The sequence below is a fragment of the Lathyrus oleraceus genome, chromosome 1 (genome assembly GCF_024323335.1).
Source record: "Lathyrus oleraceus cultivar Zhongwan6 chromosome 1, CAAS_Psat_ZW6_1.0, whole genome shotgun sequence".
NCBI classification, from domain to species: domain Eukaryota; kingdom Viridiplantae; phylum Streptophyta; class Magnoliopsida; order Fabales; family Fabaceae; genus Lathyrus; species Lathyrus oleraceus.
Window position 1 is genome coordinate 199,970,573 of NC_066579.1, and position 23,659 is coordinate 199,994,231.

At 37.6% G+C, this 23,659-nt stretch overlaps 1 long non-coding RNA gene across 1 annotated transcript; it reads right to left on the reverse strand.

Annotated features, from left to right (window-relative positions):
- Positions 1-19,194: 19,194 nt before the first annotated feature.
- Positions 19,195-22,050, reverse strand: LOC127127425 (uncharacterized). The gene is made up of 3 exons (XR_007805343.1): positions 21,220-22,050; positions 20,280-20,408; positions 19,195-19,654 (listed from the first exon to the last, which is right to left on the reverse strand). It is a non-coding gene; the product is annotated as an uncharacterized LOC127127425 (long non-coding RNA).
- Between the last annotated feature and the right edge of the window lie 1,609 nt (positions 22,051-23,659).

Below are 23,659 nucleotides of genomic sequence, written 5' to 3' on the forward strand. Positions count from 1 at the left end.
TACGATAGGCTACCTCCCCTATCCGCTCCAAAATCTGATAAGGACCAATAAATCGAGGTGTCAACTTCTTCGACTTCAAAGCTCGACCAACACCAGTTATCGGAGTAACACGAAGAAACACATGATCTCCCTCTTGGAACTCAAGTGACTTCCTCCTCTTGTCATGATAGCTCTTCTGACGACTCTGAGCAATTCTCATCTTCTCCTGAATCATCTTAATCTTTTCCGTAGTTTGTTGAACAATCTCCGGTCCAACCACAACACTCTCACCGGACTCATACCAACATAAAGGTGTCCGACATCTCCTACCATACAAAGCTTCAAACGGTGCCATACCAATGCTCGAATGAAAACTATTGTTGTAGGTAAACTCAATCAAAGGTAAATAACAATCCCAAGCACCTCCTTTTTCCAAAACACAAGCTCTCAAAAGATCCTCTAGTGACTGAATAGTCCTCTCAGTCTGACCATCAGTCTGCGGATGATATGCAGAACTCAGTCTCAACTTAGTTCCTAAAGCCCTCTGCAAACCTTCCCAAAACTTCGATGTAAATCTAGGATCTCTGTCCGAAACAATACTCGACGGAATACCATGCAAACTTACGATCTTCTCAATATACAACTCGGCTAATCTCTCTAACGGATAATCCATTCTGATCGGAATGAAATGAGCCGACTTCGTCAATCTATCAACAATCACCCAAATAGCCTCAAGATTCTTACTTGTCCTCGGCAAACCAGAAACAAAATCCATACTAATACTGTCCCACTTCCATTCTGGAATAGACAACGGTTGCATTAGCCCAGACGGCTTCTGATGCTCAATCTTCGACTTCTGACAAGTCAAACAGGAATACACAAAACTAGCAATTTCCCTTTTCATCCCCGGCCACCAAAATAACTTCTTCAAATCATGATACATCTTCGTAGCTCCAGGATGAATGCTCAATCCACTACGATGTCCTTCCTCCAGAATACTCTCCTTAAGCTCAGTAACATCCGGAATACACACCCGACTACCAAATTTCAAAACACCATTCTCATCAACTCTGAATTCACCACCTTGGCCTTGATTCACTAAAGTCAACTTATCAACCAAAAGCATATCAGATTTCTGACCCTCTCTGATCTCCTCCAGAATACCACTCGTTAATTTCAACATTCCCAATTTAACACTATTGTGAGTACTCTCACACACCAAACTCAAGTCTCTAAACTGCTCAATCAAATCCAATTCCCTAACCATTAACATAGACATATGTAATGACTTCCGACTCAGCGCATCAGCCACTACATTTGCTTTACCTGGATGGTAATTCAAACCAAAATCATAATCCTTCAGAAACTCTAACCATCTCCTCTGTCTCATATTCAGCTCTTTCTGATCAAACAAATACTTTAAACTCTTATGGTCACTGAAAACCTCAAATCTTGATCCATACAAGTAATGCCTCCACAACTTCAAAACAAACACTACAACTGCCAACTCCAAATCGTGCGTCGGATAGTTCCTTTCATGAACCCTCAGCTGTCTCGAAGCATAAGCTATAACCTGCTTATTCTGCATCAACACACCACCTAAACCCAACAAGGAAGCATCACAGTAAACCTCAAATGGTTCCGACGAACTCGGTAATATCAAAATAGGAGCAGTAGTCAACCTTCTCTTTAACTCTTGGAAACCTTCTTCACATTTCGAGTCCCAAACAAACGCTTGCCCCTTTCTAGTCAACATCGTCAACGGTAACGCCAACTTAGAAAATCCCTCAATGAACTTCCTATAGTAACCAGCCAATCCAAGGAAACTTCGAATCTCAGCCACAGACTTAGGAGCTTCCCACTTAGCTACCGCTTCTATCTTAGAAGTATCCACAGCAACACCACCTCTTGAAATCACATGACCAAGAAAACTAACTTCTTCTAACCAAAATTCACACTTAGAGAGTTTAGCAAATAACTTCTTGTCTCGTAGAACTTCCAACACCACTCTCAAATGCTCAGCATGTTCTTCTTCAGATTTCGAATACACCAATATGTCGTCAATAAACACCACAACAAACTGATCTAGATACGGATGAAAAATCCTATTCATATACTCCATAAATACTCCAGGCGCATTAGTCACACCAAAAGGCATTACAGAATACTCATAATGTCTATACCTTGTCCTGAAAGCAGTCTTCTGAATGTCCTCAGTTTTCACACGTATCTGATGATACCCAGACCTCAAATCTATCTTGCTGAACACGCTCGCACCAACCAACTGATCCATCAGATCATCAATCCTCGGCAAAGGATACCGATTCTTGATCGTCACTTTATTCAGTTGCCTGTAGTCCACACACAACCTCATCGTACCTTCTTTCTTCTTAACCAACAACACTGGTGCACCCCACGGTGACACACTCGGACGAATAAATTGCTTATCCAACAGATCTTCCAGCTGACTCTTCAATTCAGCTAACTCAACAGCAGACATACGATACGGAGCCATCGATATCGGTCTAGTACCAGGTACCAAATCAATCGAGAACTCAACTTCACGCTCTGGCGGCAATTCATTCACCTCTTCCGGAAATACATCAGGAAAATCACACACCACTGCTAGATCACGAATCACCAGTTTATCTTTAGCCTCTAAAGTTGCCAACAGCATAAACAACTCTGCCCCATCTGCTACTTCCTCATTCACCTGCCTAGCTGATAGAAACAAATCCTTTCCTTCCTCAACCTCAGGAAATATCACAGTCTTATCAAAACAATTGATAGAAACTCGGTTAAACACCAACCAGTTCATACCCAAGATAACATCGATCTGCACTAATGGAAGACACACAAGGTCTATCCCAAAGTCTCTACCAAAAATACTCAAAGGACAACTCAAGCAAACAGAAGTAGTAGTCACTGAACCCTTTGCAGGAGTATCAATCACCATACTTCCACGCATCTCAGATATCTCTAACTTAAGCTTCACAGCGCAATCCACAGATATAAAAGAATGAGTAGCACCTGTGTCAATAATAGCTACAAGAGGAAAGCCATTAATATAACACGTACCTCGGATCAAACGATCATCTGCAAAAGTCTCAGAACCCGATAAAGCAAAGACCTTGCCTCCTGACTGATTCTCTTTCTTCGGCTTAGGACACTGTGGACTAATATGACCCAGCTCTCCACAGTTGAAACAAGTTACAGTCTTCAACCGACACTCTGCAGCCAAATGACCACCCTTGCCACACTTGAAACACTTCATCTCAGCACTGGTACACTCATGAACACGATGTCCAGCCCGACCACATCTATAACACTTAGCAGGAGCACTAGAGTCTCCCCCACTAGGCCTCTTCATCCCACTCTGCTTCTGAAAACCTTTGCCAGCTGCATACGGTTTTCCACGATCCATCTGATTCTTACCCTTCCTATCAACCCTCTGCTGATAGCTCTCTGCTCTAGCCTTGGAATCCTGTTCAAAAATTCTGCAACAGTCAACCAAGTCGGAAAACACCCTGATCCGCTGATATCCAATAGCCTGTTTGATCTCGGGACGCAACCCGTTCTCAAACTTCACACATTTCGAAAATTCTCCAGCAGCCTCATTATAGGGAGTATAATACTTTGACAGCTCTGTGAACTTAGCAGCATACTCAGTAACAGTCCGGTTACCCTGCTTCAATTCCAGGAATTCTATCTCTTTCTTTCCTCTGACATCCTCTGGAAAGTACTTCCTCAGGAATCTCTCTCTGAACACAGCCCAAGAGATCTCAGCATTCCCAGCAGATTCCAACTCAGTGCGGGTAGCAACCCACCAATCATCAGCTTCTTCTGACAGCATATGTGTACCGAACCTGACCTTCTGGTTATCAGCACACTCAGTTACTCTGAAGATTCTCTCGATCTCCTTCAACCACTTCTGAGCACCATCTGGATCGTATGCTCCCTTGAACATTGGAGGATTGTTCTTCTGGAACTCACTCAGTTGACGAGCAGCTCCCATTCCCATAACATTCTGATTTCCTCCAAGTACTCCAGCTAGCATACCCAGAGCCTCAGCAATCGCAGCATCATCTCTACCTCTTCCAGCCATCTCTATTCTGAAACCCAACAAGCGAAACAATAAGTACTGATAGGGTTACACAACACCTATCCCGTACAGGGGAATTAGAATAGTTACGACTCGACACGACCGACTATGCTCTGATACCACTAATGTAACACCCTTCTAAATACCCCAAAAATTAATTAAAATAATAAACATAAAATCAGAGTACTAGTGCACCAAGGGTGTCACACAAACATTCCACACCACAGCCAATATAACAGTCATGCTCTTTTATTTAATTTAAATATAAGTATTTGCACAATTACGCAGCGGATAGAGATCAACTCAATCATGCCAAAACATGTAACATCACATGTAATTTAGTTCAACAACAACAACAATAATAATCAAAGTGTTCCCGCCCGATGTTACATCTATCAGAGCATGACCCAGAAGAACTACTCTAGACTCCAAGCATTAGCTTCTACTCGACTCATTTCTCGTTACCTGAAAAATAGGTTGTAAGGGTGAGTTCCTCAATCAATATAATAAGCATTATAGAACAACATGTAATGCTAAGTAAATAACACATCAATTCACCATAACCAGACTACGCATTCAGCAACGGCAATATCCGTCCCAACATCATATTCAACAATAATATATATCATATGTATAATCCTCAAACCATATTCAACACCAACAACACAACACAACGATTTACTCACTAATTCCTCACAATGGGAATTAGCTACAGCCCCACAGGCTATGCCATGCATTCATTATGCAATGAGACTCCATGAAATGCGGTACCGACTCTTCTCGAACATATAGTTCAAGCTCACCGATCCCTCCAGATACGGCTACTGAGCCCACTAGTCCCACTCATTGAGATCTAATGACTCACTCACTAATTCCTCACCATGGGAATTAGCTACAGCCCCGAAGGCTAGACTATGCACACTAATCATCTAGCATGCAAACATCAACAACAAATCCACACTGATTCACTCACTAATTCCTCACCATGGGAATTAGCTACAGCCCCGAAGGCTATGCTATGCACGCCAATCATCTAGCAATGCAGCATCAACAACAATTCACAACGGACCTAAGCTCACACATATAAGCCATACAGCAGTCCATTCACAACACAGACATAATATATACATTCACCTCACTATGCATGCCATCATACATCATCAACCCATCATTATTATGCAAATCAATTAAACACAGTATTAGCATTCTCCACTAATACTTATACTGCTCACAACAGCGGGGTATAATCCCTATCACATCATGTGCCAACATAGGCCAGCTCTCAATTAATCACACAACATTAAAATATCCATTTTTCCACTCTGCAACATACTATATCAATTTTTTTCCACAGCTCAAAGCTCACAGGTCGGCGCAAAGACTCTGCTCAGCTGGAGGGAGTCAGCGCAAAAGCCCTATGCGTCGACGCATACAGTCGACGCTTAGCTTACTGGTCGGCGCAAAACTACCATGCGTCGACGCATGCAGTCAGCGCATGCCTCACGGGTCAGCGCACGCCGACCCTATGGTCGACCGCTCGCGCGCAGACTCAGATTTTCTGAGTTATTTCCAGGTTTCCGTCAGCTTACGTTTATCCGGTTTTCCGGCCGTTTCCTCAACTACAACCATCTCTGAACAGAACAATTCGTCCGGTAAATTGGTAGCGCCGATTCAAGTTTTCAATTGGGATTCGTGCCCTAGTCTAACATTCAAGACTCACACAACTACCGATTCAATTTACAGATTTTACACAGTTTAGCCAACATCAATTTCAGCATATACAGTTCCAATTAGGGCTAACTTAACGGCTTATCACTACCCACTACATATTATCCCATAATACCCATTAATCGACGATAAACCCCCTTACCTGAGTTAATCCGGCGACTCTGTAAGCTTCAAGCTCTTCCTTCTTCAACCTTCGTTCTCTGGCTTTTTGCCCTTTTCCCTTTTCTGCCTCCTTTCCCTTTTCACGTGAAAAGTTTCTTTTCCAAAAAAAAAATGAAATCTTTTTACTGATTCCAACTTATATATTTTTTCCAAAATAATAATAATAATAATAAATCCAAAATTCCAATTATTTAATTAAATTAATAAATTAAATATTAATTTAAATTAAATAAGTGTCTTATTTGTCTTGGGGTGTTACAAAACGCACCGTTTCACTTAAGTTATGTGGCGCGCTCTCATCCAATAACAATGACACGCTGGATCTAACATAACCAATGCATGGCCAGAAATAAGAAAATACATGCACAGCGTGCAAATGAGGATCAAACAAGGATATGGAAAAGAAATCCTAGGGTTCTTCAAGTTCATCAACGTGTTCATAGGTCAAGAACAAAGTTGCACAGAAATTGACAAGAGTTACATCATTAGATTCGTCATTCAACGTACAACAACATGCTATGCTTGGATTTTGCTAATTCATCCTATATTCAAAGTTTCGAGCACAAGAAGTTTCACATGCTAAACTTGGATTCAACATATCTTACTCGTTTCTTGATGAAATTTAATGCCACAAAGCTCAGACTACTCAGTGTTGAAAGATCTATCACATGCATATCATAATTTCAAGAATTGTAAGATTCGAATCCTGACCTTAAGTGAAGTGCAGAAGTGGATTTGATCTTGTAGCGCCTTGTAATGTAGAAACAGATGTTCTTCATCTCTTAGATGAGTGAATGGAAGAAGGATCAATGCTCAATCATGCTTGCTATGGCTCAAATCCTCAACTGCCATTGATGAATGCTTGCTTCAACAGTTCCCAAAACAGCTCGAAAATGGATGGATCTTGCTTCCAAAACCTCCAATTATGCTTGTAGATCAAGGATTGATCAAGAACAAAGCAATGTTTGTGAAGATTTTTGATGAAAAAGTGAGAGGAAAAGTTGTGAAGATTTGTGAAACTAGATCTAGATATGAGAATTATGAAGTGTTAATCATGAAAACAGTTATGATTATGTTTATATATGGTTTGCTAATGATGCACACTAATCATGATTAGGCAAATGCAAGTGAATTAAGCAAAGACCAAGTGTTATGCCAAATTGGAAATTCACCCCTCATGCATGCAAAACAATGTAACAGTGCAAGGTTCTGGTTTTGAATCCACATGAAATGATGTTTGGAGGCAAATGTAATTGATGGAAAGTGAAAACAAAGCATATTTTTCAAATTGCCATTTTCCCTCCAAAATTCAAATGAAAATTCAAATATTTTTGTGATAAAAATGCATGGTATGTGATGCATGTTTTAGATAGCTCATGTCAAAACAAGAATGTTGCAAAAAATCCCACTCCATTTGGCCTTATGGTTCAAAAGTTATGCACTTGTGAAGTTCAAATTTGCTTGACCAAGATTTGACCATATCTTGTCAACCATACATGAGAAATTCATGTTCTTGGACTTTTTGGAAAGGTGAGAGAAAGATCTACAACTTTCATGTTGGACAAAATTTCATTTGAATCATTTTTGATGATGTAATCTTAAGGAGAAAACCTTTCCATTTTTGGCAATTTTGAATTACAAGTCACTTTCTATTTCTGGAAAGTTTTGTCCTGATTTTATTTTCTTCAATGTTGATGTTTGAAATGTCAAATGAGACTTGTTTGGACATGAATGAAGTATTTCTAACCATCTCCCACCTCCAAATTCAACAGTTGACTTGTGGTTGACTTTTGTCAGCCGATAGATGACTTGGTCATGCACAGATGAACTTGAGCCTCAATCTCCTGATGAAATGGCTCCAAAATGAAACCCTAGCCTTCACAAGCTCCATAAAACCATGTAATGATCCCCATCTCCATGAAAACCTCATCTCCTTAACAAACCCTGATAGGCACAATACAACTGATTAGGGTTGACTAGAGGTCAAAACCCTAATCCCAATGGACTGATCAGGCACAATAAACCTCTTGGTGATGATGATGTATCCATGATGATGGTGATGTACCATTTCAACCAAGATAAATATAAACCTCCTTGAGGAACCAAGAAACCCTAATTGAAGCACAATCCTCAGATGATTAGTGATCAATTCTTGAAACCCTCAAGCTTGAATCTTTTAACCTCTTTATCTTCTGAGAAAGACTTAGGAGGATAACTTGCTTATTGTTGCCACATGATATGCCAAGATGCAATGACTAATGACCTAAAAATGAAAATGCAATATGCTAAGCTAGTCCCAAGAGAGGAGGGCAAATTTTGAGGTGTTACAGAGTGACCTAGATGGAATTTGCCCATCCTGCGTAACAGGATAAATCTCTATGGGCCCAATATTGAACTGGACAAGGATGACACGGTCTATGCCTTGTGTTCAATATAGACATAAGGGCAAAAGGGTAATTATACACATAATTATTATCACAGAAGGATTTGTCAAATCACATGACATTTTCGTGTCTTGGGTAGCAGTGATGTGTTGCTAGATACCGCTCACTGTTTATTATGTTAAATACGTGATTTAATATAATTGCCAATGCCACGAAAACCTATAGGGTCACACACAAAGGACGGATTGATGAGAGATAAAGTAATTAAGGAATACCGTAATGTACGGTGCCCTTAAGTGAATTATAGAACATCGTAAGGTACGGTGTACTTAAGTAGAATACGAAATATGGTAAGGTACCACACGCTTAAGTGATTTTGGCATATTATAAGATATGGACCATATACACTTGAGTGGGCTTTTTAGCTTTCAGCCCACACAAGTGGTTCTATAAATAGAACCCTTGTGTAGAAGCATTATTACACTTGCAATTTCGTTTCTCTCTCTCACTCAAAGCCTTCATTCGTAGCAGCTAGCACTGAGATTGAAGGAATCCGTTTGTGTGGACTGAGTAGAGGCGTTGTCATCGTTCAACGTTCGTGATCTCCACAAGAGGTAACGATTCTATCACTGATCATGCCCATTCGTAAGGATCATTAAAGGAGAAATTTTAAATTCCACTGCGTTTTGGATCGCCATTCTCCTTCATGATTGTCATTGCTTCATGTAGACGGTTTCTAGATTATAATTCAAACTTCCTCAGAATATTACCAATGTTGGGAGAGGGTTTTGGTGGTTTGGGGTAGCTACCAGTGAGGTCAATTTTTGTTTCATCAAACTCAGGACCAAAAACTGATGGATTTGAGGGAGTAATGATAAGAGGTGATTCAGGGTCAGATAGGACTGGTTCAGGTTCGTAGTTGAACATACCCTCAGGAGTGCCTTAAGACACATGGTCGTTAGAAACTCTTGAAGGGGATGTTCTAGGGGTTATGGATTTTGGATTTTTCTGGTTGGGGAGCATAAATAAATGGTGGTGGAGTAGGTGAAATCTATAACTGTGAAGGAGATGGTGGTGGTGGTGTCTGTTGTTGTTGTTGTTGTGATAAAGTTTTAGAAACTTGAGGAGTTTCTGTAACATGTTTTATAGTGGATGATTTGGGAGGTGGTGGAAGTAAAATAGGTTTAGAGGGTTTGGAAGTAACTGGAATGGATTAAGAAGTAGTAGGGGGTTATATTGGTAAGATCCTTTTGAAAATCATAGAATCATAAGTAACCGGAGTGATACCTTCAGGAAGCTTACCTGGAGTAGTGTCAGAAGCTTTTGAGGTGTGTTGGACAACTCCAGAAGTATCCTTCTGAAGCATAACTTTCTGGCGCTCACTGAGAGGCACCTCATCTTCTTCCAGAAGGACAACAAGTTTCTTCTTCTTCTTCTAAGGCCTTGAAGACCCTTCTCCTCTTGATTCATTCTTCCTCTTCCCATGAACATCTGGATAAGTTTCAGGTAGATTGAAAGGATCCACCATTGGGTCAATTAAATCCTTCTGACAACTTTCCAGATAGTATTGTAGAACCTCTAGAGGATCAATCTTGGTGAAGATTGGGAAGTTGTCTGCTGGAGTCCTCATTCCACAAATATCATCCTTTGAGGGAATGAAATATGGCCTTACAACTCTAGAAATGAGACCCCTGCTCTTGAGATTCTTCCCCCATAAGATCTTTCCAGCATCCTTCACAAGTTCATCGGTCAAGCCACTAACCAGAAGGTCATCTACCAGACCATTCTCAACGAGAATATCAAAAATCAACCTTCCATTGAGGATGGACTTGCTTTTGTTCTTCTTTGAAGATCCACTAGTTCTGGATTCTCAGATAGAATCCCTCATGAACTTGAACAAGATAGAGGAAATTCCCAGCTTGAGACCATTATCCAAAAAGAATAACATGAACTTCTGACGTGTGTTGACATAGTCAGAACTGCTGGTACTAGGCCTGTGATGAATGCAACCAAGAATGATTTTGAACAAAAATCTTAGGTTGTCTATCAAATGCACTAGGACTTTTATCTTCCTAAAAGTTGGTTTCAACTTTAAAGATGATCGGAGCAATAACGACTTCTCTTTTAGCATTGATCTTGGCATTATGAATTCTTTTGCCTTTTCCACTGTGAGAGATTAAATCAGCAATGTATTTCTCAGTTATGACAATCTTCCTATTCAATACATAGGAAGTTTTTGTTTCCTTTTCAGCAGTGGCATGCACCCAAAAATGCTTCACCAAAACTGGGTACACAAGGCCAATTAGTCTCTCAAAGAAGGTTTTCCAACCTTGAAGTTCCAGGGTTTCAGAGAAATCGAAACCATTATCTTTCAAGTTCTTGAAGTCTACGATAGTTTCACAGAGTACCATTAACTCATTAATAGGAGTGTGTAGAGTTAATTTCGTTATTCCTTCCATGATGGGATTGTTTTCATCAACCATTGAGCGATTGGGGGAGAGTTGTTATTGAATTTGTTGTTGTTGAGCAGCCATTGTTGAAGATGAATGAGATGAATAATAGTTGCAGAGATGGGTGTTTTAGGTTTGAAAGATGAAAGTGTGGGAATATTGTGCGCGTAGTATGAAAATGTGAGTAAAGTGGGTTAGTAAATTTTTTTTGCAATGATGACAAGATGGAAATATGCAGTCATATGGGGAAGCGTAAGAGTTTAACCTAATTCCAAGAATTACGAAACCCAATGTGTCACACTTTTATCATGCATGCTCAGAAAGTGGGACAATTGTCACCACTTAGAACCACATGAAATCAAACGATATGACATCCATTTAATGCAATGACTATTCAGAATCAGGAATAAAAATCGATAAGATTGCTTCTGATCAGAACCTTTATGATTCATGAAAACTTCCTTACTTTAGAAAGGTTGTGTTTCAGAGTCAACAAAAAACATTCTTAGAATCTAATCTAGAATTCTGAAGACTTAAACATTCTGAAATACATCTTTTTATTCTGGACATAAATCCGTAAATAAGTTTTTCAGAATGAACATGAATCTATCTTCAGCAAGGGGTTTTGTAAAGAATCTAATCTAGAATTCTGAAGACTTAAACATTCTGAAATACATCTTTTCATTCTGGACATAAATCCGTAAATAAGTTTTTCAGAATGAACATGAATCTATCTTCAGCAAGGGGTTTTGTAAAGATATCAGCCCATTGATGGTTTGTATCAACAAATTTTAGATGAAAAATACCCTTCTGAACATAGTCATGTAAACAGTGATGTTTAATTTTAATATGCTTAGACCTAGAATGCAACATAAGATTTTTAGATAAATAAATAGTAGAAGTATTATCACAGAGAATATGAATTTTACTCTCAGATATCTAATAATCTTCTAGCCGATTCTTCATCTAGAGTATCTGAGTGTTGCATCCATAAGCTACAATATATTCAGCTTCGGCTGTTGAAAACACAATTGTTGAATGTCTCTTGCTGGACCATGAGATCAGGTTATCTCCCAGAAATTGGCAACTTCCAAAAGTACTTTTCCTTTCTATTATGTCTCCAGCATAGTCAGCATCACAATAGCCTACTAATTTGTATTCACTTGATTTTCTATAAAACAAACCAAAGTTAGTAGTACCTTTCAGATACCTAAATATTCTCTTAACAATAATTAAGTGAGTTTCCCTAGGATCTGATTGGAAGCGAGCACATAAGCAGACATTGAATAAAATATCAGCTCTAGAAGCGGTTAGATAAAGGAGAGAGCCTATCATACCTCTGAATAGCTTCTGATTTACCTTACTACTTACCTCTTCTTTTTCCAGAATACATGTAGGATGCATTGGATTATTTGCTTGCTTACATTCTGATAAGTTAAACTTCTTCAGAAGTTCCTTTGTATATTTGCTCTGATGAGTGTATGTTCCTTTTGATCGTTGATCAATCTGGATTTCCAGAAAGAACTTGAGTTCTCCCATCAGACTCATTTCAAATTCTGCTTGCATTGACTTAGAAAAATCCTTGCACAACGAAGCATTACAAGAACAAAAAATAATATCATCAACATAAATTTGCACAAGCAGAATATCATTCTCAAAGGTTTTGCAAAAGAGAGTTGTGTCCACTTTCCCTCTGGTAAAATTATTTTCCAAAATAAAGTTACTTAGTCTATCATACCAAGCTCTGGGAGCTTTCTTCAGACCATATAACGACTTTTTCAGTTTAAAAACAAAGTCAGGATTTTGAGAGCTTTGAAAACCAGGAGGTTGATGCACCTATATTTCTTCCGAAATATATCCATTTAAGAATGCACTCTTAACATCCATTTGATAAAGGATGATGTTATGATTGACTACAAATGAAATTAAAAGATGAATAGAATCTAACCTGGAAACTAGAGCAAAGGTTTCTATGTAGTTTATACCTTATTGTTGACTACAACCTTGTGCTACCAGTCGAGCCTTGTTTATGACAACCTCTCCTTACTCATTCAGCTTATTTCTGAAGACCCATCTGGTTCCAATGACATGGAAAACCTTTGGTTTCTGAATAAGATCCCGGACATCGTTTCTGGTGAATTGATTCAATTCTTCTTGCATAGCCATAATCCATTCATTATTTCATCAATAGATGTGGGTTCTATCAGAGATACCAAACCTATAAGAGTCTCTTCAAAAGGTTTGAATGAAGATCTTCTTATGTCTGGAGCATTTTTATCTCCCAGAATCAGTTCTTCAGAATGAGGGGTTCTTGATCTACTCTTCTTCTGATGAGTTGGATCAACAATAAATTTTGGTTGAGTCGTATCTTTAGATTCTTTAGCTTTTCCTTTTGAGTCTTTTTCTCCATAGTCAGTATCCTTGGATTCTTAAAGATTGATCTTCAGATCTGCAAATTCCTCAACTAGTTTTGACTTTTCAAGGTCAAGCTTATCATTGAATCTAACATGAATTGATTCTTCAATAATTCGTGTTTTAGTGTTAAAGATTATGTAGTCTTTAGAGCATTCAAAATATCCTAACAATAAACACTTTTGTGCTTTAGAATCAAACTTGCCAAGATTCTCTTTAGTGTTCAACATAAAACATTCACATCCAAAAGGATGAAAGTAAGAGATGTTCGACTTTCTGTTCTTCCATAGTTCATAAGAAGTCTTACCCAGAATAGGTCTGATAGAAATCCTGCTCTGAATATAACAAGCTGTGTTAACTACTTATGCCCATAAATGCTTAGCCATGTCAGTTTCTTGGATCTTGATGCAAGCCATTTCTTGCAAACTGTTATTCTTCCTTTCTACAACTCCATTTTGTTGTAGAGTTCTAGGACATGAGAAATCCTGTGAAATACCATTTGAATTAAAAAGATGTTGAAAATGTTTATTTTCAAATTCTCCACCATGGTCACTTTTGACTTTGACTATTTTGCAGTTCGTTTCCATTTGCACTAGTGAGCAGAAGCTAGAGAACACATAGTGTGACTCATCCTTGTGTTTCAAGAACTTTACCCATGTCGAATGACTATAGTCATCAATGATGACCAATCCATACTTCTTTCCACTGATAGAGGCATTTTCACTGGTCCAAACAGATCAACGTGAAGAAGTTATAACGGTCTAGAGGTAGAAACAACAATTTTCTCTTTGAAGGATGTTTTAGAAAACATGCCTTTCTGACATGCTTCACAAAGAGCATCTGAAGTGAACTTCAGGTTGGGTAGACCTCTGACTAATCCAAGCTTATTTAGCTGATAAATCCTTCTCATGCTAACATGGCCCTAATGTCTATGCCATACCCATTGCTCCTCATTAACAGACATTAGACATTTTACATTTTGATCTTCAAGATCAGAAAGTCTAATTTAATAAATGTTGTTCTTCCTCTTTCTATTAAAAAGGATTGTACCATCTTTCTGACTAACAGCCTTACAATACTTTTGATTAAAAATGATATCACAACCATTGTCACTAAGTTGACTAATAGATAAAAGGTTATGCATCAGACCATAAACTAAAAGAACATTAGTGATAGAAGGAAGTTTATCGTTACCAATAGTTCCAAGGCCAATGATTTTTCCTTTCTGGTTTTCTCCGAAACCAACAAGGCCTCCAGGCTTAAGTTCCAAATCTTGGAACATAGACCTTCTTCCCGTCATGTGTCGCGAGCATCCACTCTCTAGGTACCATGACTGGTGTTTCAGCTGAGCTGTTAAGGATGTCTGCAACATAAATTATTTTATCCTTAGGTACCCACTTTCTGGGTCCTCTCTTATTAGTTTTCCCAAAGTTTCTTATAACTTTGGGTCTTTTAGCAGAAGGATAATCATGGGGAATTTGTACATGATACTTAGGTTTCAGAACTAAGTTCTTATCCTTTGTATGTTTCTGTGTATGTGCGGAAATATCAAGCTCAATTCCAGCAGGCACGAAATGCACATAGAGAGGTTTTGGTTTTACCCTCTGACTTTTGTCAGGTTTTATAGTTTCTATACAACCTAAATCTTTCGTGCCATTTCTGCTAACTCCATAGATCAAGGAAGTCATTTTACTTTTATCTATGTTTTTAGCTAAAAAGTACTGGAATTCTCTATCATATCTAATGATGTAATCAGTACCAGAAGCTTCTGAGATTATTTTCTCCTCTAGTTTTGAACTTTTGATTTTCAAAGTAAAGTTATTACTTTCAAAAGAAAATACTTTTTCATTTAGAGAGGAAATATCTGTTTCAAGCTCACTGCGAGTTTCAAAGGCAACTACTTGGACTTGTTTAAGGTCCTTGTATTTACTCTAAAGACTCTGGTACTGATCGCAACTTAGTATGTCTATCGAAATGGCTAACTGCAAGTGCACAGTCGTATCGCGTAGTTTTAAAAAGATATCGAACCCAAATGACCAAAAATCAAACTATCGTTATCTAAAATTACTGTGTAAAGCTAAGGCTAATGATTACTTTGTTATTCTTAGATTGATTAAGAGAGACTGGGAAATAAAATTTAACCGGAAATAATAATATAATTAAAATATTCAATAAAGAGGCATCTGTATATAAATCAATCATTCTTCGAGGATTCGGTAAATAATTAACATTAAAATAAACTAAATCACTTTTCAGTAGAAAATATCAATTTAAAAGACTTCGCCTCACACTCTCGTGGTCTTGGCTCAGACTATACTCTTAAGCCAAAATGTTTTGCTCTCGCTCACCCACCTGAATTAAAAGTAATTTTTGGAAATTGATAAATCCTAATTAATCCTAAAGCGCTCTTGCTGTGTTTAGGATTAATGCCTAGAAACCACTATCCAATTAAAATCTCAAACTCTCGCTCTGTTGATTTATAACCTTATTGACTTTTCACTCTCGTGCAAAACCCTATTTAAATTAGAACTGGAAACTAGAGTCAGAAAAATAACTCATAAAAATTATCATTAATTATTACCGAATCCTGTCGGAACGTCGGTCCTTACATACCAATGTCGAAAGGTTTAGCCGGACATGGTTTTAAACTTAATCATACACATACAATTATTAAACATAAACATAATCAAAATTCAGACTTGGAAATTAAAGCGGAAAGTAAAGAATTAACAATTAAAAGAAACCTAATGAATAATAGCAATTGGATTAAACTTCAGAGGATTCTTCAAGTACAAATAATAACTGGAAAATTACAATGATGTCGGCACACTTGATCCAAGCAACTTGTAAAATTAAAAACAATGGTGCAATAGCCTCCCGATGTGGAAGAATTATCACTATTTAGAGTGTTTCTGCTTAAAACTAAAAATTAAATTACACGATGAAAACCTTGGATGCATTTTTCTTCTGATTCAGTCTTTTTATATTGGTGAAGTAGGGTTGAACTTCCCTAAATTCGTGTGGGACTGGTGGAGAGAAAATAGGGAGCATTCTTGACCATATTATGTGCAGTTGCTGAAAAACAGCACTGCGTGTCCGTGGCGAACTCCACGGGGCCATGGCGAACGCCATGGTAATTAAACTCTGAAGTGGCGTGGTAAGGGGCGTGGTGAACGCCATAAGCCCATGGCGAACGCCACAAGCCCATAACTTTTAATTTTCAGTATTTTCTTCTTTTCTTCCTTTTTTGTTCGTTTCTTCTCTTTTCTTTACTTCTTTATCACACATGAGTTTTGCATCAACAAATACCTGAAACAGGGCACCAACACTGGCATAATAGAATAGAACATACACAAAATTATACTAAAATGAATGTGAATCGAGTAAAATAAATGGTATGGTTTCACGTTATCAAACTCCCCCATACTTGAACCTTTTCTTGTCCTCAAGCAAATGCTACACTTGTTATATGAAAATTTGGAGACTCATAGCATGTAGATCCATGAAAAAGCACATAAATAATCAATTAATCATTCTAAACCTAAAAACTTCGCTTTGGTTATAATTGCTTAACTAGGTACTAATCGGTACACTAAGGATATCGTAATAACGTTATTCCGCAATTGCGGTCATGAGTCTCCCTACATGCAAACAAATATAAATGATGTCATTATATCTCAAACTTGTTAACTCACCTTTTATTTTTCCGTTCAAGTGCGATCACATTATGCCCGTTATCTTTCACACTTATAGTAGGAAGATCCGTTGGTGACTTTGGTCTTTATTTTACTTTCGGTTTCCAGATCCGGGGGTTGATTATGGCATCTAAGTGGTTTAAGCCCCCTCCCAAATCGTAATCGCAGGGGATCGGATCGTAGTCCTTCCTACCAAGTTTAGCGCTAAATACCATTAAACCAACTACGATTGGTATTTTGTATTCATATTTCATTCAATATCATTTTTTTCTTTTATTCTTTGGACCAAACACTTATTTGCATCAATCTCCTACGTAAAGAATGACCAAGATGATGTTGACCGCCTGAACTATTTCATTAGGTAAGGATACAAGGTTTTCGACATAATGAATATTCAAATTAATTTGCATGTTTAGGAGACTCAAGGCGTTAAAACGATACCAATTTTGCACACAAATTTCCCCAGATTTTACAATCAAACCTCAATGTCATTTGTAACTTAGAACTTTATAATTATGAAATGATTTTTATGAAAGATTTTTTTTTTGTTATGGCTCAAGAAACGGGAAGATCAATAAATAGTAGAAACCATGCATAAAGACTCGACATCACATGCATTGACTCAATTAACACTAAATAATTAGATAAAAAGGGAAATGAATAAAACAATAAATCTACCTAAGAAAGTTGTAAATAAAAGCGGTAAAGTGCCTCCCCCGCACTTAAATCGAACATTATCCCCAATGTTTCGATAAAAGGAGGAAAAGGAAGATAGAACCTGGATGGAGTGCTCAATGACGGCCTCGACCTCGTGTTCATCCATACATACCATGCCGAGGAGGTGGTATTGTTGTACCCCAAAATTTTCCCTCCCTTTTCGCTTCTCATCTGACTTATGGCTTGAGACTCATTCATACTTCATTCATGTCCATCATTTATTCATGATTAACATTTGCTAACAAGCATCATAGATTCAAGGTTTGTGACTAACAAAAATCAGGGTTTTGGCTTGGAAAGTGTTGTATTGCTCATTATGAGGATTGAGACCCTAAGTGTTTGATTCTTTGGGGACCTCAACTCCTAGGGCCTACATCATGACATCCATCTGGGCATCCAAACCCTGATTCTTGATCTTGATTTCATTAGGATCTTGTGTTTGACCTTCTGTCACTGACTTGACTTTCAAACCCTAACTATGGGTCCATGGTGTGAGATGTTGCTTGTGGAGCTTTGTGTTTGGTTTGAAATCCTAATTTTTGATCAAGGAGGTTCATGAATCATATGTTTTGCTTTGATGTGTGGGAAACCCTAGCCGGGGCTCAGAACATGGTTGCACCACTTGTGTTGACTTCTCACTTGACCTGAGATTCTTGGTTGATACACAACCTTAAACCATGACTACCAAACCATAGTCCATGGCTTGCTTTGATTGGCCTAGAGGTGTGCTTAAGTTCATGTTTCATTGTATATGGTCCTTGGTACAATTTGATCTGATTCACTTTAATCCATTGGTTATCATTTGGCACAAGTTTCATTCCATTCTCATTCATTGTTTCTATTATGTTATAAGATTCCACTTAAAGTAAATTGGTTCAAGATTCATTTTCTGCTTGGCCAAATCATTTCATGGTTAGGAGATTTACAATTTCCATTCATTCATTCAAAAGCATTTGTTTCAAAGTTGGTTTCATTTAAATTCAAGTTTGTTTCATGTGTTTCGTCAAGAACACTTGGCTAAAAGATACAATTCATTCCTTCTATTACATGGTCCATGAGGCATTGGAAAATTACAAAGAAAATGACATTTTTGCATAAGTCAATTTTTGGTCAACCGTTGACTTTTTGGTCAACCCGTCGACCAAAGTCAACTCATCATCCAAAACCTTGATTCACCATGAGCCATCATAATCCATTTCATAAGCCAACACATTACATGTCCGCTTTAAAATTTTGTTCATCTTCCATCAATTCCATTAAATCAAATTTATTACAATTTTTTGTTTTCATTACGACCGTACATCCATTTTCATTCAAATTGTCAAACCAAGTTCCTATCATAATCTCATCCAATTTCCAACACATGAACCATAAAAACGAATAAATTCAACCATTCAATTTCATTACAATATTCATCTTTAACACCATGTATGTACATTCAAATTTCAACCAAAACCAAATACAAGATTTAATTCCACAATCCATTACATTAACCATTCAAACTTTCCATTTTTGTGTACAAATAAAACATTCAATTATGCTTTCCACACCAATTAAATCCAATAAACTTTACAACCAAACTTTCATTCATTGATCCAAATATTTCATTCAACATTCAATTACACTAAACCACCTAATTCTATCCATATTCCATATGATATACATAAATAAACTACCATTGATTCAACATTCAATACATTTCACATATACATTCCAATTCCAATTATATACATTCGATTTCCTTTAAACCAAATTCATGTATTCAACCATAAATCATGTTGCATTTCAATCCCCACCTTTGAAAATTAAGCACTAGTATTATTAATATTAACCTCCAACCCAATTTCCAATACGTCACTCTTCTTCTTTTCTTCACTTCCTCTTCTATAGCCGTGTCTTCTCAAACTGTTATTTTCAAAATAATAATGTCCTGCTAAGGCTGTGTCAGAGCGGTCAAGAGGGTTTCGGAAAGAGTGGAAGGTGTTGAATCATTTGGCATTGATATGAAGTTGCACCAGAACAAACCTGTAAAATCATGTCAAAAGTGTCATATTCTGCCACAAAACCGCCTGTTCAGATCTGTTGCAACGACAAAAATCCACGGCATAATTCTAATTCGCATCACACGACACAACTCAGTCCTAATAACTAACAAGGCTGATCCAACTTATTTCAATCTCATTCATAACAATTCCTATTTATGGTTCTTATTCATCTCAATCTAACAACCCCCCAACTGTAACAATTCTAACACATTGACATAGCATATCAACATTGTTTAGCCCATTTTATTTTTAACAATTGACATCCAAAACCAGCAAGCCATATTCAGTTCATCATCTTTTCATAAGCATACTACGTCATTTAATATCCAATTTTAATAAGAGCTCTAATTACTCGACCAAAATGTTTCAAATAAATCGAATAACATGACCAAAACTCATGGCACTCATGTCACGTTCATTTCACCATATAGCTTATTCTATTATTCAAGGTTTCTTCATTCATACCATTAATCAATTAACAGTTAGACAATATAATAAGTCATGGTTGGAACAATCAAAATAACTATCTTTTTGTTATAACTTTCATGTAATTTCATTCAACCTGTCCTACATCACATTAAGTAGAAGTGCAACATCAAACATACCATTAAATCCACCACTTGAATGCGGTTCATTGGTGAGTATGATACGACACCTTCATCTGTCCCTCGACGAGCCTCATTAATACCGTGAGGTGTTTGAGTTGCTGCCAGAATCGCGACCTGATACGGACCCTACAGGATGAGAAACAGAAGTAGTTTTAGTATGCCACAAGTCGATTGATGACTAACCATTTGCAGACTGACTTTGGCCCTGTGTGACCGACACGAGATTGCTGCAAAAGCCTTTAGCCATTAAAATTAATTTATCTCAGTAGGGTAATGTAGCTACTGCAATGTCAAACCTATAAATAAGGACAGTTCATTAATCTCCCAACCTTCAGTATCAATTTCCCCTACAACTAACCTCGGTTTCACTAACTATGCTAACAGTTTCCAACTCACTAATTTGGAACTGCATTAGCAGAAAAATTTCAAGTTCATTACACCGACATTTCAAATTACGTTTATATTGAATTTCAACCAGAATTCATCACGTAACTAACACAAGATATCATTTAGCAGTTTGTTTTTAAGCAATAGAAAGAAAAATTCTATCTAACAACCAGTTCATAACAACATAAGTTCATCTCACTTGAATTTCATTTGAAATTAGATTTCCAACTAACATTTCAACCTCCTAACTGTTATTAACTAATAAGCTACCCGAATTAACCATGATCAACAAGCTGCCAGAATCAGTTACACGACCCATCCCTATAAACTCCCAAAATCATTCAGCATTCAAGAGGGAAAATTTTGATTCAGATTCAATTGACAGCTACTCCAGTCATCACTCTCAATAGTGTTGATGCTCTCAACCACTCTCATCACTTTCCCTCACTCAGAAGCTCTCCAGAGCGAATCACAAGAATAAAAGAAGAAGAGTACGAAAACAGAATGTAACAGAAGTTCAGAACAGAGAAAGAAGACGAAGGAAGCATACCTGAACTCGCATCGAATCTTGGAAGCCGGCACGAATAGAAGATTATCCTCCAATCTTCGTCTTCTTCTCAACACACGCTAGAAATTTTTTGGAACTTCATCTAAGAACGCATCGTGCAAGCTCCTCTCTTCACTGTCGACTACGCTCCACAATGAACAACGACAAATCTTCGTCATCAACAGAGCCACATTCTCCATCACGAACCAACAGATTTCCCATCCTTCATGTCGATTCCACATCAAAAAAGGCGATCGAACCACCACAACAATGAAATGAAGTGGACGCTCGAGAGAGAAGGAGAGGAGGAATGTTGCCTATTCGCGCCGAAATTCCACTCTAGTTAGTGTTCTCGCTCCGATTCGATTTTAATTTCTGTTCAATGTTATGTGCCAAACTTGAGTCGAGCATGAACTAGCTTCGATTTCGTTTCACCCTGATGTCGCGCGTGTGAAGAAGATTGGATAAACGCAGGGTTTGACTTCGGTGAGGAGATCGACATCGGGGTCACTGTTCACCATCGTGTTTTCTGCGTTTCAAATGGTGTTCTTAAGAAGGAGTGCATTACGCCATTGAAGCACAACGAAGGTTCTTGTGACGCGTCGTAGCTCATCATGTCGACGCCGAATTGTCACCATGATGACGCGGGATTTCCGAAGGGTGATGTGTTGAGGTTCTGATTCTGTTTCGAAGCTTTGTACGTTGGAAACTCAATTCCGTTTCGGAATGTATCGTAGGCACCAAATCCAGAAGGTGGTAAGGAAGACTTTGGCGTCACTTTTGTAGGTTAAATCTCCTTGGCAGTGTCATGCTGAATCCGTTGCTAAGACTTAGGAGGCTGGGCTTATGGCACAAGGCAGTTTTTTCAGTTTCCACCTCCCTACAGTCCGTTTCACCTCCAAGCGCTGGCAATAGAAAATGAGCCTCTTCCCTGAGGCCCATGTCAAGAGCTGCCTCCCTACACCCCCCAAATTCGGGCCTGCACCTCTAACTGGTTAAAGGCTCATTGTCATTTACTTTGTTTGTTATTTGGATTTAAAAATTTTTATTTGGTGATTTTTAGGCTAATTGGATTTCGATTAGGAATAGTGGAAATAATTAGTATTAATTTATAATTTTAGAATTATTAAACCTTGATTAGTTAATTATGATTAATTAGGGATATGAGAGATTAAACAGGGGTTTTAGTTTGATTAGAATTTTAGAACTATAATTTTTAGAATTTTAGAATTTTAGAATCAATTAGATTAATTAGGTTAATTAGAATATGAATTTCGATTAACATTTTTAGAATCAATTAGAGTATTAGGAATTCTAGAACTAATTGTTTTTAGGTAGGATTAATTAGGTTTTTGGTTGTTATTAGGTTAATTAGATATAATTAGAATAATTGTCTTTCTAAATAGATCTTAATTAATTTACATAATTGTTTCCCATGAGAAATGATCAGTTTACCCTTAGGGATTTATTTTGTTGTTTTTAGTCATATAACTTGATATGCTCCTTTAGTACAAATTTCTACTTAGAATTTTTAATCAGATTTTCTAACCCATGAATGTTCCCTTAGGACTAGAACTTGACATAGTATTTTAATCAAGTTTGAACCACATATTAATGTGATCCCTTAAGATAATTCCTAATATTTCCAACTGTTAGATTAGGTTTTAACCAAGATTTCAATATATTTCAAACCCATGATTCAAATTGATCAAAAGCAATTTTGATCAATTAAATCCTTTGAACATGTATAACCGCAGAGTCTAAATTGAGTGACCAAAAGACCCTTGGTCACTTAATAAAAAAAAATTCTCTCTCTAAGTTATGGAACTCGAAGCCTCAAATCAGATCTTCAATCAAGGTATCCTCAGTCATACCAAACAGCGGGTTATATGAGATAAATCAAAGGTTAACAATTGGTAGATGCAATTCAAATTGTACGATATGAGCCTTAAGTAATAAGGAATGATAAGTCGGAGTTTCTCATATCCTTGTCTAGAGCGACTTTGCGTACGGGGCGTAGGCCCTAGCTATTCAAAGCGCTCAGCCTTATTCATAGACTTTAGTGCAATAGGAATCGAATAAACTACCAAGTCTTCTTCATACACGACAACATCAACACAAGGATCAACAATGAAGAGTTTACTCCAACAACTTGTCAGTTATAAGAAGTATCATACACTACGAGCCTTAAGTAATAAGGAATGATGAGAATGAGTTTCTTCTATCATTATCTAGAACGACTTTGCGTACGGGGCGTAGGCCCTAGCTATTCAAAGCAATCGTCCTTATTCATAGACTTTAGTGTGATTCTCGTCAATCAACTGTCAAGTCTCCCTCGCTTCATCATTGCAAGAAACAACAACAAAGACTCTTCTCCAGCAACTTGAAAGTTATGATGAGAGTTACATGCCACGATCCTTAAGTAGTAAAGAAGGAATGAGAA